Below are 18,511 nucleotides of genomic sequence, written 5' to 3'. Positions count from 1 at the left end.
AATGGTGACGGTCATTGTCCGTCATTATAGTCATTATTCGTGATGGACATTAAATGTCACCACAACACCTATACTTCTAGCAATGTGGCTTTTGGTCACGGTCAATGAACGTCACCATATATATGCACCAATAGTGATAGCCATTAAAGATCCATCTGTTGGAAATAATACTGAGAGGGGGGGGGGGGGGGTTGAATCAATATTAGCAAATCAGACACTTTTTCATTTTCATACTCAGATTCATATACGCTACTTCAGTTAAGGATATCCGCGTATATACGCGACTGGGTTAAATTCAACTAGCGTACGTCCAGTAAATTTATGATTTAGTTAATTGATCTTCAATGAGTGCTTCAGAACATTATTAACCATATGAAAAGTACACAAGTGCAGTAAAACAGAACAGATCATCACACATAAGAAGCACACATGAACACCATGATATAAGGTGGAAACCCAATGTGGGTGAAAACCACCTGCTACAATTCGTCTCTATCTTTCTTTAATAAGAAACTTTTTTTACAATGTACTAGTGCAGTCTTATACCAGTACGCAAGCTTCTACCTGCATAAGGCTACAACCTTCTCTCATTTTCTAGCTTCTCCTAGAAGGGAGCTACAACCCCCTTAGCTCTTGTACTAGTCGATCCATTTACTAGTACATAGGCGCCAGCCTACAATCTTCTCTCATCCTCCAGGGACCACATTTCATACATTTTCAAACTGAATGCTCCTGAAGCACAACACCACAATCTGAAGGCCACATTTCATCCAATTTTCATACTGGACCCATCAACAACATTGAAGCACAAATTAATCATCACTGCAATACACCCATCAACTACACCTGCATCATCATTCTCTGAATCACCCTGTCAACAATACAGTTACCAGAACATAGAATCGACAACAGAACTTTGCAACAATAACTAGATCCAACTGCAACTTCAAATATCATATCTCATCCTGTATACGGTACTTTGACGAACCAAACTTGCATAGATATGTGCTTTCACCAAAGACAACCCGCGTACAGATCTGCAAACATTTACTCATAACCTTGCAGCTGTTCCAGACATCAGTCATACCCAGATCATAACATTCATACAATAAACATGCGTCAATAGATCTAGTCTATCCATAATCAAACCATATAATGATAATCATTCCAAGCCTTAAGATCCCGATCCATCGTTCATCATCCTCCACATGAGTGCATCCTTGGTTCAGATCAAGCAAGGCATCACCAACCCATAACCAGCATCTAGATCTCACACTTCATCAGATATTCATCACTTGCACACTTCCCCTTCTTGGCCTAATGATCTTCTCCTTATATAGGTTTAGGCTTCTCTCAATACCATGGTCCAAAACCATGTAGAACCAATACCTTGGACCCAATACCTGGAGTCGACACTTCGGACCAAATACCATGGACCAAATACCACGAACCAAAACCATGGTTTCCGACATATATGCGCCTTTCCTTCTGTGAACCTGCGTGTGTATGTATACGTGCCTTTTGTTCTGATGACCCACGTATATACACACTTTCATCATGGTTAACCTGCGTATACCTCTCCCTTGACCTGCTACACCATGATCTGTTATCTGAGTGAGTTGCCATCAAGGACAACACTTGTATCATACCTCTGAGTGAGTTTCCATCAAGGACAACACTTGAATCATAATGCCAACAATCTCCCCCATTGGACTTGATGGCAACAACCACACCAAGTCACTCTTCCCCTTTGACATCAAGGGCAAAGGGCGGACCAAGATATTCTCTTCTTTGATCTCCATCTGTTGTCCATACTCCCCCTGAGTACCTGCTGAAATCTCTGATTGAGCTCCCCCTTTGTATATGCCGAGATGTACCAATCCATCCATGCTCCCCTTGAGCACATGCAAGGTCTATAAGAGCATAACATGACTCTTATACATACATCAATCTCCCAACCAAGTGGGAATACACCATTTTAGACTCATCTACCCAACCAAGTGGGGATATATCAATTGTTTATACAAGACTCAACGACAAGAACCATTACATCATCCACCCCATGCATAGTGGGGTAACAAAATGCATCAGATGACTCACAAAGACCAAGATCAACAACTATTATACACCATGTATGATCTGCATCAGACCTATAACCTGCAATACCATTCTTTTGACCGACCAACAATAAGTAGCAAGATATATCATTTAGCTACATAAGTATCATCACCAAAGACTTCTCATCAAAATGCCAACAGTGCATTATTTAAGTATATGCTCCCCCTGAACCTGTGCCAACCATCATATACCTTGACTGAACCATTTCCTGACACTGTTTAGTTGCTTTTCTTTAGAGCTACATATACGTGACTGTGCAGCGTCGAACTCGCATATGTACATGACTTCTCTTTATGATACCTGCGTATGAGATTTAGAACACTGATGTTCCACTCTTTCATCTTCCTCTGAGTCTGTCATGTCTGTGTACTTTACTATGCCACATCTTTCTGGATATACTACCTTTTTCCTCCATATCTTCAACTGTGATGAAGTTTTCTCCTTTTGGTATGGTGCCCAAAATCTTCTCCTGCATTCCTTTGCTATGTGTCCAAGCTTGTTACATGCATAACATCTTACATGTTTCTTATTCCTTCTGTAGCAATCAATAGCTTTGTGACCAAACATATTGCAAGCAAAGCAATATCCCTTGAAGTTCCTGGAACATGATGATCTTTCTATGTGATGGTCTTGAACCATTCTACTTCTGTATTTGGCTGCAACATGTCCACGATTATGACATACATAACATTCAACATTATTCATCGGAGGAACTAATCGTCTATCACTTCCATAATTAGGAGCAAAAGATTTTCTTTGAGGAATTTCTCTCCTTGGTTGCTGATGGGATTGTCCTCTCATTTCCTTGTTGGAGATTTCAGATTTTGCATTAGAGTTCCTTGTCTTACATTGTGAACTAGATTCACATTCAATAAATTCATGAAAACCAAGACCAGTTTTGATAGCAGGAGACAGTTGACTACTAAGAATATCATCCAAAATCTTAGTACTATCTTGAAATCGTAATAGTTTATCCTTTTCTTCTAATTTACTTTTCAAGATATTTACCTCAACCTGATGTTGTTCTTCCTTTTCCAGACATTGCTTCTTCAAAGTTTCTTCAGACTTTCTTCCTTCTTCCACTTGTTGCCTTAGTTTGAGAATCTCATTTTCTTGTTCTTCATTCAGCACCTGCAGCATTTGACGAACTCTGAAGGCACATTCCAGCTGAGCTTTTAAGCTGATAATTTCTTCTTTGAGGGCACTCTCCCTTTTGCTAGGTATATCTTCTTGATCTATTATTTTATCTGATGCTTCATTTGCTTATCCATCTTCAATCTAAGGTGATTCAGGATCTAAATACTTACTTCCACTCACCGGAAGGCTGTCATTGTTCCTTTGAGCTGTCTTCTTCTTTTGACGCGCTTTCTTTCCCATTGTTCTACGGATCTCCTTCAAGCGATCAAGCTTCTACCAAAGGACCTACTCTGATACCAATTGTTGGAAATAATACTGAGAGGGGGGGTGAATCAGTATTAGCAAATCAGACACTTTTTCATTTTCATACTTAGATTCATATACGCTACTTCAATTAAGGATATCCGCATATATACGCGACTGTGTTAAATTCAACTAGCGTACATCCAGTAACCTTATGATTCAGTTAATTGTTCTTCAATGAGTGCATCAGAACATTATCAACCATATGAACAGTACACAGGTGCAGTAAAACAGAACAGATCATCACACATAAGAAGCACACATGAACACCATGATATAAGGTGGAAACCCAATGTGGGTGAAAACCACCTGCTGCAATTCGTCTCTATCTTTCTTTAATAAGAAACTTCTTTTACAATGTACTGGTGCACTCTTATACTAGTATGTGGGCTTCTACCTGCAAAAGGCTACAACCTTCTCTCGTTTTCCAGTTTCTCCTGGAATGGAGCTACAACCCCCTTAGCTCTTGTACTAGCCGATCCATTTACTAGTACATAGGCGCCAGCCTACAATCTTCTCTCATCCTCCAGGGACCACATTTCATACATTTTCAAACTAGATACTCCTGACGCACAACACCATAATCTGAAGGCCACATTTCATCCAATTTTCATACTGGACCCATCAACAACATTGAAGCACAAATTAATCATCACTGCAATATACCCATCAACTACACCTGCATCATCATTCTCTGAATCACCCTGTCAACAATACAGTTACCAGAACATAGAATCGACAACAGAACTTTGCAACAATAACTAGATCCAACTGCAACTTCAAATATCATATCTCATCCTATATACACTACTTTGACGAACCAAACCTGCGTAGATATGTGCTTTCACCAAAGACAACCCGCGTACAAATCTGCAAACATTTACTCATAACCTTGCAGCTGTTCCAGACATCAGTCATACCCAGATCATAACATTCATACAATAAACATGCGTCAACATATCTAGTCTATCCATAATCAAACCATATAATGATAATCATTCCAAGCCTTAAGATCCCGATCCATCGTTCATCATCCTCCACATGAGTGCATCCTTGGTTCAGATCAAGCAAGGCATCACCAACCCATGACCAGCATCTAGATCTCACACTTCATCAGATATTCATCACTTGCACACTTCCCCTTCTTGGCCTAATGATCTTCTCCTTATATAGGTTTAGGCTTCTCTCAATACCATGGTCCAAAACCATGTAGAACCAATACCTTGGACCCAATACCTGGGGTCGACACTTCGGACCAAATACCATGGACCAAATACCACGGACCAAAACCATGGTTTCCGAAATGTATGCGCCTTTCCTTCTGTGAACCTGCGTGTGTACGTATATGCACCTTTTGTTCTGATAACCCGTGTATATACGCACTTTCATCACGGTTAACCTGCGTATACCTCTCTCTTGACCTGCTGCACTATGATATGTCATCTGAGTGAGTTACCATCAAGGACAACACTTGTATCATACCTCTGAGTGAGTTGCCATCAAGGACAACACTTGAATCATAATGCCAACACCATCACAATAAATCATTATTGTTCATATGAAATCGTGATGGTCACTATCCATCATTATAATCAATATTCGTGATGGACCTTGAATGTCACCATAACACCTATACTTTTGGCGATGCCACCTTTGGTGACGTTCAGTTTTTGATGACCGAGGCTATGGTCCATCACCATTTCTCATATGAAATGGTGACGATCGCTATCCATCATTATAAATCATTATTGGTGATGAACTTTGGATGTCACTACAACACTTAGACTTTTGGCGAAGCCACCTTTGGTGACGTTATATTTTTGGTGACGGAGGCTATGGTCCATCACCATTGCTCATATGAAATGGTGACGGTCGTTATCCATCATTATAAATCATTATTGGTGATAGACTTTGAATGTCACTACAATACCTATACTTTTGGAGATGCCACCTTTGGTGACGTTCAATTTTTAGTGACAAATTCTATTTTGACCGTCACCAATGAGCTTATGGTGACATTTTCGCCCCTCACCAATGTCATTTTTTCTTGTAGTGAGAGCCTCGCTCTATTTATACAATCCCATGGTCCGCGGACCATGGGTGGATCTTTCAAACTGAAATTACATTACAAAAACAAGGGTGGACAACCTTATGACTCTATTACGGCTTCGCACTCCACGCCAACAATTTGTGGAGTCTTTACAATAGACTTAGTCAAAACTTGGGCTTTAAGCCCCAAAACATGCCTTGGGGGGGATTCCACGCCCAAAATTAGGACTTCCAGATTATGCTCTACCTCAATGATCAGGTCTGGTCCCTCCTCATAGGGACCATCCCCTATCTGGCATGCCACTCGCTTGGCTATTGGAGAAACCCTTAAATGTCTCTCTGGTACAACATATGCAAAAATATAATGTATAAAATACCAGTACACATATAATTTCTTTTTTAATTTTAAAATATGGTTTTTACCTGCATTAGTCTACACTGCACCTGGTGGAAGTGGAAGATTAGGATCTCCTCAAAAATACATGCCAGTGCATGCCCAATCATCTATCATGATTAGTTGTTGTCCCATCCATCTAAAAAATGGTGGGGAAAAAGACATTTGCTGACCACCTCCCTGCCAAGGAATCAACTCACCCCACCCCATACACCGTGGGTCTCTAGGCACTGGTGCATCCACTTCTATACACTGGTATCAAAGCAGTGGCACACGTTCCAGGAAGAACATCACCAAGATGGATCCGAAACCAAATTGTTTCAGCCTTCTTGACTTGCACTTTGTAAGTTGGCTCTTCATATTGACCAACAAACCCTCACACCAGTTGAAGACCATGGGACATACACAATGAATGGTGTACTGGAAATGAGAATTTGTTTCTTCATGGAACACTTGAGCCCCAACTATTTGGGCCATAGTATGAAGGATTATTCATAGTGGGATATTAGGTATGGTATTTATGTATATCTTCCCACTCTGGGTTTTCCGAGTGCTTGGACAATGTCTTGAAATCAACATATCTATGCTCTCCCCTCCAGTGTGAGAACCAAACAACTAAATATGTTGTCTCTTTCGAGGCAAACCAGTAATGAAATAAATGTTTTCCACATCTATTTCAAGTTCTTTGTCCCTAATCATAAATAGTTGGTGATCCACATCGCACCAGCTAATCAAATGCTAAAGTAGCTCTACCTAGCTCGTAGTCAGAAGAATCTAGAAGAATTTCAACAACCCATAGTCTCGAAGGGAAATAATGCAATTTGGGTCCTGGGCTACTTGATGGTATTTGGCTTTGTGTCCTCGTTATTTCCATTCGATCATTATCTGTTGTTGATTAACCTATAAAACATCCATCTAACAACATTTCATGAGTTTTTATGGAATAAAATCTGGAGAAAAAGCATTAAATGTTGAGGATTTTCCAAAAAAATTACAACTCTTTGCCAACGCGAATGTCTATATAGTTTTCCACGCTTCAGGCTACCTACCACAGTTGGCTGCACAGTGAGAAGCATGGTTTTGATGGGTAAAACCCATGTCAGTCACCCTCGACATAATTTTTTTCTAAGCCCTCCATGTACCCTAGTATATGGATGAAAATACATAAAAATACAACCAATTTGAAGGGAAGAGACATATCTCTTACCTACAATGAATGACTCGACGAATGGTGTTCAGGATTGATCATACTCTCCGCCTTAAGATCAAGGTAAAATATGTTAAAAATGCTCTCTGATTTGCAAAATAGTAAAATGGCGAAAATGATTTAATTTTTTGAGCTTTTATAAGTTTTTAAATGACATTTTTACCAAATTATGGCTTTTTTCACTTATATTTTAATATTTTTCCTCGAAATTGATAATGTACATTTCATTTGTGGAGCAACAGGTCATAGAACATGGTGACAATGATCAATTATGACTAATTCAATGAGTTTTATTTTATCGTTTTTTCAGACTTGTAAAAAACAAATGAAAAAGCGACCCCTTGGAGTCCTCTGTAAGATCTTTTCTGACCCTTGAAACATGAAAAGATCACCGAGTGTAGAAAATCCTATAGATTCACAAGATCATGTAATCTAATAAAACAAGAGACAAGAATCTACTTCTACTCTTTACAGCGGAAGCCCATAAAGATCGAGAAAAATAATATTCGATAAGAGGAAGAACACCAATGGCACATAACACAATAAATATATGGGGAAATCCACAACCCAAAACTCCACTATCTGTATTACATTAATCAGAAAATAAAGATGAGATTACAATGCTCATTCTGTCAAGAAAAATCCCAGCCCTCAATAAAATCAATCTCTAGTTCACAAGCAAACACTTGACCAACACTTAGCCAATTCTCCTTCTCTCCAAGTCATATTTCCTTGCGTAATTCCTATGGTTGATTAGCCCATATTAAAGGGAAATCAGTGCATCCAAAACTATGCAATCCCTTCTAGGTTCAGTTCCTAATTGCATGCACTAACAATACAACTCAGAAATTATCCAACAAATAGTACATTGTCCCTGCACTCTAGTCTCAACTGGGTCTTTTTGAGAATTGACATGCATGATTTTTTGATGAGGGAATATTCAGTTAACTGGAGTAGCACTAGTTAATGCATTAATGCACCAACTAATTGTTAACTCACTATTAGTTCCTCAAATAGTTTGGAACTAATTTAACTATACTTAACTCAGTAAACTGATTTAACTAATTACAACTTATACTTAACTCATCTTGGACCCCTATAATATAGGGAGAACATATACATGACTTTCGAAAGAGTTCCAAATCGAAATTCCTAAGATAACTAAGTCAACTCACTCTATTTAACTATTACAAGTTGCTATGAAAATAGAATTCAATTTTAATTCTCAGTTTAATTCAAGGAAAAATTAAACTAGAATTTGTTGATTCCATTTTTATCATTTCTTGTTGCTATTTTCAACACTCTCTCTCAACAAGAAAGGAATTCAACTCGATCTCAATCCTGAACCTTTGAAATGTTTTGCATGCAGCACTTATCTCTAGTGTTGTTTCTCCAGCAACTGCAGAAACAAAAAACATCAAACCTAAATCAGAATGATGCCTCTGTCATCAAAGTCTCTGACCGTTATTTCCTCTTTCAACTAAAAACTTTGTGCTTCTGTTGACTCTCCCTTTCTGCACCATTATCAACCCTTCTCTATGCTTCTTCAGTATTTGACTTCTCTAGCCTCTGTCACTTTGATCTCTAACTGCATAAATCCCACTGATTCCTCCCACTAATATGTACTTTAGGCTCCTGTAGCAAGGTACGATCCATGAGATAAAACCACTCAATGGACCCCACCCAATTTCATCCCTCTTTGGAGTATCACTTCACATTGCCCCACCTCACACCTGGAGGTATAGTTGCATGTGATCCCTCTACCCACTTGCCTCAAAACCCCCCCTACTAGAGGTCTCTCCATGACTGGATGCCTCCACTCAGTCTTCTCTCTGCGTCTCCAATTGTGGCTACTCCAAATTGTCTTAGACTACTTCTAAGATTGCTTCTTCTCTACTTGAGTAGATCTCTCGAGTCGGTCTCCACCCAGCTTCTCTAGGTTTGGCTTCTCCACAACTTCCTGAATCTGCTTCTGAGGCTTCTTATAGAGCTGTGGGTTGAGAGGTAATTTACTATCCCTCTCAACCACCAAGTCTCTAACCTTTTCCATGCTCCTCAAGGCTTTTCATGCATCTTAAACCTTAAGAGCATATAGGTTCTTGACCCGTGCATCAATTTGTTTCACCTATCCTATGGTAACGTGTCTATGGAAAACCTTTCCCTTACTAAAAACCACATCATAGCCATAGTATTCCAATACCATGACTAAAACAAGATTCCTCTTTAGTCCTAGAACATACATCACATTTGTGATCCTAAGAGGGGAGCCAGACTCCCTCTGAAAGGTAACCGTACTAATCCCGGTAGCTCTATACCTCTCGTCATCTCCAAACTCTATGCTCTTCTTGACGTCTTTCACCTCGAAATCACTAAAGAGATCTCTATTCCCTGTCATATGGAATAAGGCACCGTTATCAAGATACCACATGCCTCCCATGGAAGTGCCGACCATGCATGCAATGAGAGTGAAATCAAATTTGAATTATGAAGTTAAAGCTTCACCTGCTGCCGCTATTATCAACTACTTCTTTCTTGCTTTCTTCTATGGGCAGCTCTTGGCATAGTGCCCATGCTCGTGACAATGAAAATACTTGATTTTCACCAATCCCATCTTCTTTCCACCCTCTTCACCTTGGGACATCTTTCCCTTGGCCTTATTTGCCACACTTGCTAAGGAAAAATCCTCTTCCACTTCCTTGGAAGAGGTCCCATCTCTAGTGCTCCTCAGGATCTCCTCCTGCATGAAATCTAACCAAAGTCATTCCCAATTTGGTAGCTTATCCTGACCATTGCCAGAGTCGTGATAACAATGCCAACTCTTTGGGAGTCCAAGAAGAGAAAGACTTGCCATATCATCCTCGACAACCGCGATTCCAAGTTCATCATGACATTGAGTGAACTTCGTCAAGTAATTTGGAATTGAGTCGCCTGCCTCCATCTTGATTTTTCGAAGTTTATCTTTCAGTGCCAACGCCAATTGGTCACTACTATTCTGGAAAAGGTCCTTCAATTCTTTCCACATAGGATTTGGAGTTTCCTTCCCATGGAGACTTGAGACAATGTGGTCTCAAAATCCCACAAGGATTATACACCTTGCCCTTGCCACACACTTCTTCCATTCGGCTAGATTCTGAGCATGCGATGTTGGTGGCTTAGGAATGTCATGATCAATGAATTCCTTTGATCCATCATCCTCCAACAGAGCCTCCATCATGTCCTTCCAGGCTATATAATTCGAGTTTCAATCCAATGCATACTCGAGCCGCAAGTCGTAAAACACCATTTATCAATCCTGAAGTATGTATTGCAAATTCAAATTTCACTTGTAATCCAAAACTCAAAAACTTTGAAATCTCCTCTAGTATATTGTTCTCAACTCCGATACCATGTAGAAAATCCTGCATATTTACAAGTTCATGTAATCTACTAAAACAAGAGACATGAATCTACTTCTTCTCTTTACAGTGGAAGCTTATCAATATTGAGAAAAATAATAATCGACAAAAGAAAGAAGAAGAACATCAATGGAACATAACACAATAAATATCCAGGGAAAGCCACAACTCAAAACCCCACTACCTGTATTGCTTTAATCAGAAAATGAAGATGAGATTACAATTCTTATTCTCTCAAGAACAATCCCAACACTTAGTAAAATCAACATCCAACTCACAAGCAAACTCTTGACACACACTTATCTAATTATCCTACCCTCCAATTCCCTATTTCCTTGTGCAATTCATATGACTGATTATCCCATCTTAAACGGAAATCAGTGCATCCAAAACTATGTAATCCCTTCTCGGTAAAGTTCCTGATTGCTTGCAGTATCATTACAACTCAGAAAAATATACAACAAATACTACACTATCCCTACACTCTAGTCTCAATTGGGTCTTTCTCAGAATCAACATACATGAGTTTCTATTGAGGGAATCTTTAGTTAACTGGAGTAGCACTAGTTAATGCATTAGTGCACCAACTGACTGTTAACTCACTATTAGTTTCTCAAATAGTTTGGAGCTAATTTAATTGGACGTAACTTAGTAAACTGAGTTAACCAATTAAAACTCACACTTAACTCATCTTGGACCCCTATAATATAGGGAGAACATATACATGACTTCAGAAAGACTTCCAACTCAAAATTCCTAAGTTAACTAAGTCAACTCACTCTAGTTAACTATTACAAGTTGCTACGAGAATAAAATTAAACTGGAATTTTTGGGTTCTATTTTTATCATTTCTTGTTGCTATTTTCAACACTCCCTCTCAACAAGAAAGGAATTCAACTCAATCCTGATCCTCAACCTTTGGAATTTTCTGCATGCAACACTTCTCTCTAGTCTTGTTGCTCCAACAACTCCAGAAACAAAAACAAAAAAGCAAACCTGAATCATAATGATGCCTATGTCATCAAATTCGTTAACTGTTATTGCCTCTGTCAACTGAAAACTCTATGCCTCTGTTGACTCTGCCTTTCTGCATTGTTTTCAACCCTTCTCTGTGCTTCTTCATTATCTGACTTCTCTAGCTTCTGTCACTTTGATCTCTGACTACATCAATCCCACTGACTCCTCCATCTACTATGTACTTTGGGCTCCTGTAGCAATGTATGATCCATGAGATAAAACCACTCAATGGACCATGCCTAATTTTAGCCCTCTTTGGACTATCACTTCACATCGCCCCACCTCATACCTAGAGGTATGGCTACATCTCATCCCTCTGCCCACCTGGCTCGAAATTTCCTCCTACTGGAGGTCCCTACATGACTGGATTCCTCCACTCAGTCTCCTCTCTGCTTGTCCAATTGTGGCTACTCCACAATTGTCTGAGACTACTACTATGACTGCTTCTTCTCTTCTTGAGTAGATCTCTCCACTAGATCTCCTCTGAGCTTCTCTAGTTTTGGCTTCTCAACAACTTCCTGAAGCTGCTTATGAGGCTTCTTCTGGGGATGCATGTGGAAAGGTAATTTATTCTACCTCTCAACCACCAAGTCTCTAACCTTTTCCTTACTCCTCAAGGCTTTGCATACATCTTGAACCTCAAGAGCATACAAGTTCTTGACCCATGCATTGATTTTTTTCATCTGTCCTGTGGTGATGTGTCTAAAGAAAACCTTTCCCTTAAAAAAAACCACATCATAGCCACAGTATTCCAATACCGCGATTGAAACAAGATTATTATTTAGACCTGGAACATACATCACATATGTGATCCTTAGAGGGGAGATAGACTCCCTCTAAAAGGTAATCGTATCGATCATGGTAGCTCTATACCTCTCGTCATCTCCAATCTCTATGATCTTCTTCAGGTCTTTCTCCTCAAAATCACTAAAGAGATCTCTATTCCCTGTCATATGGAATGAGGCACCACTGTCAAGATAGCACACGCCTCCCATGGCAGTGATGGTCATGCATGCAGTGAGAGTGAAATGAAGTTTGAATTTTGAAGCTAGAGCTTCACCTGCTGCCACTACTATCGGCTCCTTCTTTCTTTCTTTCTTCTGTGGTCAGTTCTTGGCATAGTGCTGGTGCTCATGACACTGAAAATACTTGATTTTCATCAAGTCCATCTTCTTTCCACCCTCCTCGCATTGGGACATTCTTCGCTTGTCCTTCTTTGCCTTAATTATTAAGGAAAAATCCCGTTCCAATTCCTTGTAAGAGGTCCCATCTCTGGTGTTCCTCCTAATCTCCTCCTGCATCAAATCTGACCATAGTCGTTCCCAATTTGGCAACTTCTGCCAACCGTTGATAGAGTCCTGATAACTATGCCAAATATTTGGGAGTCAAAGAAGAGAAAGACTCACCATATCATCCTTAGCAACTGTGATTCAAACACTTACAAGTTCATCACAACATTGAGTGAACTTGGTCAAATAATTTGGAATTAAGTCACACGCCTCCATATTGATTTTTTGAAGTTTGTCCTTCATTTCCAACTTCCTTTGGTCACTACTATTCTGGAAAAGGTCCTTCAATGCTTTCCACATAACATGCGGAGTTTCCTTCCCATGGAGACTCGAGAGAATGTGGCCTCAAACTCCCTCAAGGATTATACGCCCCACCCTTGCCACATACTTCTTCCATTCATCTAGATTCTAACCATATGATGTTGGTGGCATAGGAATTTCCTGATCAACGAATTCCTTCGAGCCATTATCCTCCAACATGGCCTCCATCTTATCCTTCCAGGATATATAATTCAAGCTACCATTCAAGGCATAGTCGAGCCATAAACCATAGAATGTAATCTTTTGGTCCTGAAGTATGTATTGCAAATTCGAATTTCACATACAACCCAAAACTCAAAAACTTTGAAATCTCCTCTAGTATATTGTTCTGAGCTCTAATACCATGTAGAAAATACTGTAGATCTAGAAGCTCATGTAATATACTAAAAGAAGAGACAAGAGTCTACTTCCACTCTTTACAGTGGAAGTCCATAAATATCAAGCAAAACAGTAATCGACAAGAGGAAGAACATCAATGAAATATCACACAATAAATATCTAGGGAAAGCCACAGCTCCAAACCCCACTATCTGTATTGCATTAATAAGAAAATCAAGATGAGATTACAATGTGTTTTCTCCCAAGAACAATCCCAACACTCAGCAAACTTAATATCCAACTCACAAGTAAACTCTTGACCAACACTTAGTCTATTCTCCTGCTCTCCAAGTCCCTATTTCCTTGTGCAATTCCTATGGCTAATTAGTCCATCTTAAAAGGAAATCAGTGCATCCAAAACTGTACAATCCCTTCTGTGTTCAGTTCTTGATTGCATGCACTATCAGTACAACTCAAAAAGTTATACAACAAATAGTACACTATCCCTACACTCTAGTCTCAACTGGGTCTTTCTCAAAATTGACATGCATGAGTTTTTTATTAGGGAATCTTCAGTTAATTGGAGTAGCACAAGTTAGTGAATTATAACACCAACTGACTGTTAACTCACTATTAGTTCCTCAAATAGTATGGAACTAATTTAACTGGACGTAACTTAGTAAACTAAATTAACTAATTACAACTCATACTTGACTCATCCTGGACCCCTATAATATAGGGAGAACATATATGAAGAATAATAACAAAGGCACAAAACCATATGTACAACAAATTAACACATAAAAATTAAACTGGCGGAAAAAGTAGAGAGCCATCATGTGGTCTCTCATCCTCATGTAATTCTCTCTTCTTCAAATAATTTAATAATACATTTAAATACATGAGCAAGTGGTCTTAAGATAATGCGTCTATCTTAGACTCACTTGGTTGAGACATTTTCTCAACTTACGCACTAATTTAGGAGAGCTAGTTGGAGAGAATCTCTCATTCAAAACTAGACTCCTTAGTTTGAGGAGTTGTCACAATTTTAGTAATTTATTTAATATTTGGATTTATTAATTGATTATTAAGAGAGTAAGGCTAACATTCCCCCCCCCCCCCCCCCCCCCCAATGATAAATCCAAAACGAACAAGGAACCATCTTCCAGGTTCTCAAGTCAATCCTCAAAAATTATTTACCTGAAAAAACCACCAAAGTTGGATGCTGAAAAAACTAAAATCTTAAGAGAACATGAATCAGCTGTATGTCTGATTCATCTCTGAATGTTTCTTGACAAATCCATCATGTGCCAAGCCACAAAAGGATCCGATTGTCCTTTTCTTGAAAAAACATCCAGTGTCCACTGACAGAATTTGATGAATGCCCACTGGCGTATCTGTTGATGATGATCACCCACTGGATGATGACTTTGAAAAACAACTCACTATTGCTTTTGGTGTGTTTGAAAAACTTCTCACTGCAACTTTTGTTGTTGATGCCCACTGGCTACTTCGCTGATGTTGTTGATACTTTTAGTCTGACAACCACTTGTCAAGTTCATTCACATTTTCCCCCCTTTGTCAGCTGAAAGGAGAGAAAATCATCTACATTTGATATCGGAACTCCCCCCCTTTAGGTGTAGGAGAGTTTCATTGTTGTACTCCCCCATTCAACTGCACGAGAGTACCATCGTCATTTGACTGTTGGCTGCAATATGTGTGAGTGAATCCGATTGTAAAACTTGTACAATCTTCTGGTTGTGGATGACCATTCCCAGGGATCAATCCATGAATAATTTATCTTCAATCTGGTTGACTATCATTGGTTGCAACATTTCTTTGATGTATGATTGGACTTGCCACAATGGCTACAAGGATGGAGATCAAAACACTGATCTTCCAGATGACTGGTTCTTTGACAATGAGAACATTTTGGTTTGTTTGCAACTTGAGTTTGCATGCATTTTTGTTTGTCTGCACTTTTAGTTTGTGTGCATTGATGTCTGTCTGCAACTTGCGGAGAACTTGTTGAGGTGATATGTTCAAGTAATCTGGCACTGATGAACTGAATGGGCTTTGAATAATCAGGGATATGTAAGTTGTCGTCATCTTCGACATATCCTAAGCCGCATCAATTTCGATTACTTTGGATTTCTTCCCATGGCTTGATGATGGGTTTGGAAGAAAGTTTCACTGGAACAACTTCAACAGTTGAAGCTAGTTGGATGAATGATTTTGAATGATCAGTTGTATCTGGAAAATACTTGGAAGCAACACGCTTATCTTGCAACTCAATTCTCTGCAGTTGCGACTTTAGTTGAAGGAACTCAATCGTTTCATGTGCATGTTGAAGATGCACTTGAATGTCAGCAAGAGTGGTTTTGCTGATGTGCACCATGTTAGATGATGATAACATTAAATTTCGAAGAATTTGGGACAGTTGAATGTGTGTCGCCATGTTTTGTTGCTTACTTTGAAGGCAGGCTCGCTTGGTGTAGAAGTCATGCTTGAAAATTGCACACTTGAGTTGATCACTGAAATGATATGCACGCTTGTATTATTTGTTGAGTGCTGATGCTTTAAACACTTGCTGAAATGTTGACTTGATGCTCGCTTGATGACAATCACTTTTCTTTAAAGGAACTTTATGAATGCTATAATGAACTTTACACATGCTCTCTTATTGTGCGTTGAACTGTCACACTTGATTTGGTTACTTGACATGCTCACTTGATCTTAGTGCGCTTACTATAGACACATGCTTGTTTTGATGCTTACTTGAAGATTAGAAGTCACGCTCGTTTGATGATGATTGCTTGCTTGACTATTTTATGAACACGCTCGCTTGCTTGATTGTTTTTACTTGAAATACTTGTTTGTTTGATTGTTTTTAATGACATGCTCACTTGTTGATGATTGTTGTACTTGATTTAAACACCTATTGTCTTGAACTCTTGGGTGATCACTGCACTTAGTGATGCACTGAATGTGCTGAAAAATGATGGGTGTTGAACACTATCGAAAATGCACCCAAACGACAAATGATAAATTCAATGTTCAAGTAACAACTGACTTGACTTAATGATGCACTTTAACAAATCAAATGAGGGTGTCGATTACAACTGAAAATGCACCCGGACAATTCAGTTAAAACATTGCAAGTGATACAGAAAGTTTTCATAATGTTGATGTCGTTTGGACTTGAAATGCTTGAGTGTGTAGCGTCCTTCACTTGATGGCATGAATTATTTGTTGTGAAATGTTGTTGCAGAATATTGATTTTATCAAGTCGATGATGTGATGTTTTGTGTTTATGAACTTAAGTCATTACAAGAGTGTTGATTTCAGGAGCTTGATCGAGAATGCTTATAATTAAGCGTTTATTATGCCCATTTAGTTTGTGTAAATAGATGTCATTGAAAGCATTTAATGAACGCAACATAAACCATGCAAACACATTCATGACACAGAGTGTACCTATGATCCCCTTATTCAATTTCGGGCAGATCTATGACATAATCACCACAAAAAGATATCTTTTATTAACCTTCAAGATACATCATCATGAAATGTCTTCAGTGAGGCATCTCAAGCATAGACTGAGAATGCCTTGGTGCCAAATTGTCTTCAAAAAACTAACTCACCCACTTTCTTCAATAAAATATGAGAATGACCTCGTGAAAAACTATACCTTATCACTCCATTACAAGGAAATAATCCCAACCATCAGCCTTATTAGAAAATGAATCCTTATTACTCCCAAAATAAAAAATAATTTATCCACTCCTTATCTCTCCATTAGACTCTCAAAAATCACACTTTATAACCTTCTCACTCCACTTAAAAACAAAATATACCTCCACACTTTTAACATAAAGTAAAAGTTTTCCTTATCATAATAAGGGTCCACCTTAAACTTTAAACTAATTTTTTAAACCCTTAAAAAAAATTATTTTCCAACTTTAAACTTTACGTTATTGAAAAAAAACTTACGACCTTATTCATGCAATTGTTTTTCCTTTGACTTGGACGCAGGCCACTTCCACGTTGCAGGTCTTGTACGTTGCAAATAGATTCCACGTTGTCTGGCGATCTTCATCGATTTGTTTGATCTGCAATTAAAAAATGCATGAAAATATTGCAGGGAAAGCGCTGTTGCAAAAAGAAACATGCAAACTTGTATAAATCTTTGGGCTTTTGGGGAACGAAGTGTGCTCTGGAGTCTCCAGATTTTAGGTCGCGTTGCTGTATTTTTGCCGCATTCTATGGTGTTCCTGTTGTAGAATAACTGTAAAAACCTTTTCGAAGGCAGAGGATCTATGGCCGGAAATACAGAATTCGTCTTCCTTGGCTATTCGAGGATGCCCTTCTGCTAATATTTTTCATTTATAGAGGACAGAAATTCAAATATGACAATGTTTGTAGGAAAAGACAGATGACAGATACACACCAGATCCAAAAAATCAGGATCTGGAGATTCACCAGCTGAAGAGACCTATTCGGTACACAGTGCCTACATTGGCTCTCTCCATGGTGTTTCCTTGATTCGACCCCATGCACCGACAATGACTTTTGTATGCAGCCTCTGAGTCAGCTTGAGAAATTTCGCAGAAAACCCAACAACATTTATCGGGCACTATCAGCGTGTACAAGGAGGCTGACTTCTGGATCCTTTTCTTTCAATCAGATTCATATTTAACAACTACGCTGGTAATTTCTTGAAAATCTACTCCACGTTGGTCATTTGTGTCCTTGACTCTGGCACATTTCTTGAAGAGACAACCCCATCACTCAACTGAATTCTCCTCCTCATAGATTCTGGAGCTTGCGGGCAACGAGATTATTGAGAAAGCAGCTACGACATTGGAAGAGTGCCTTGGTTTGAAAATAATTCTGACAAACATATTTTTGTCAAATAATAAACTTCACGGATGAGGGATCAGTGAATATTACAATGAGATAA

The sequence above is a fragment of the Pinus tabuliformis genome, chromosome 4_2, assembly GCF_031772625.1.
Source record: "Pinus tabuliformis cultivar Carrire ecotype Pingquan chromosome 4_2, CPIR1, whole genome shotgun sequence".
NCBI lineage: Eukaryota > Viridiplantae > Streptophyta > Pinopsida > Pinales > Pinaceae > Pinus > Pinus tabuliformis.
The sequence above is the reverse complement of the archived record's forward strand: the minus strand, read 5'-3'. Positions refer to the sequence as shown.